Raw genomic sequence first — 1,427 nt, forward strand, 5'->3', positions numbered from 1 at the left:
GTGCCAAGGGCAGGGGCGGGGGAGGGAGCAGGGAGGAGGGAGGAGGGAGGAAGCGAGGGGAGGGAGGGGGAGGGCGGCCGGGCCCAGACTGAGCGGCGCCGCGGCACACCTGGGGAAGTTCAGGTTAAATAGCTCCACATTCCTCAACACACAGCTGATTGAAACATTAACAAACAGTAATCCGCGGGCCAGGCCGCAGATGGGCCGGGAAGCGAGCCAACACGCAGAAGGGAGGGGGGGGGAGAGAGAGAGAGAGAGAGCGAGAGAGAGAGAGAGAAAGAGAGAGAGAGAGAGAGAGAGAGAGAGAGAGAGAGAGAGAGAGAGAGAGAGAGAGAGAGAGAGAGAGAGAGAGAGAGAGAGAGAGAGACACGGTTGGGGCAGTCTTATTTTGGCAGATTCCCACACTACAATCTCGTGATTGAGATCTGCAACAACACGTCATATTTTTATCCACACACGCACGCACGCACGCACGCACGCCCCCCCACCCAACACACACATAACAGGAAAATGCACGTTATACACTATTTTTCCTGTAGATTTCTATTGTATTCGCGAAATGCCGACGGTGACCGCAATGTTGAGATTTAATCCCAAACTACGATGCGATTTTTGCAAGCAAGTAGCACATCCTGGCGCTCATTTTGGGGATTGCAGTCATACATCAGGAGAACCTTGTTCAGTGTACTGGGCTGCGTTACAGAGCAACATTGCCCCCTATTGGCAAAACTGCAAAAACGACAGATGGGCCAGGTCACAAAGGTACATTTATCAATGAATGAATAAATGGATCAATTTTATTTTTATAATTGCTTTAATTATTACAATTACGTAATGAAATAAAACATTGTTTAATGTATTTAAAAATGTTTAATTTGGCAGTTTTATTTCCAATAAATACATTAAGCAATTAATTAGTTAGACTGGAATTTATTACATGACAAATTTAAATCAAGACAGATGGACCAGGTCATTTATAGAAGAGATTAAAATGGTATTTAGTTAGTTAACGCAACAAATATTTCAGGACTGCTTGGTGGGCCAGATTACAGAATGGAGCAGGCCGTATATGGCCCCCGGGCCTGAAGTCCCCCTGATGTATACTACATAAAGTTTCTATAGTTATGGTGCATGGCCTTAATAATGTTTCGACAATATGTCACATCCAAGTGTTTCGTATTTGCACTACTTAAAAAAAGAAACATTTCAGAAATGAGGTCTGTAGCAGGAAGAGCAATTAAGATGGACATGTGACAATATCAAATAATAACAAAGAAAATACATATTAATACATATTGAAGCAAATGTTGCATCTGTCCATTTTCTTGACCGCTTGTCCTTAATTTGTTTCGAACCCACAACCTCTTGCCTGTGAGGCAGATGTGCTAACCGAACCAAACATTGTTCCACAATAACTTGAGACGTAC

Source organism: Filicampus tigris, chromosome 9, assembly GCF_054856515.1.
Source record: "Filicampus tigris isolate MCC_2025a chromosome 9, RoL_Ftig_1.0, whole genome shotgun sequence".
Classification (NCBI taxonomy): domain Eukaryota; kingdom Metazoa; phylum Chordata; class Actinopteri; order Syngnathiformes; family Syngnathidae; genus Filicampus; species Filicampus tigris.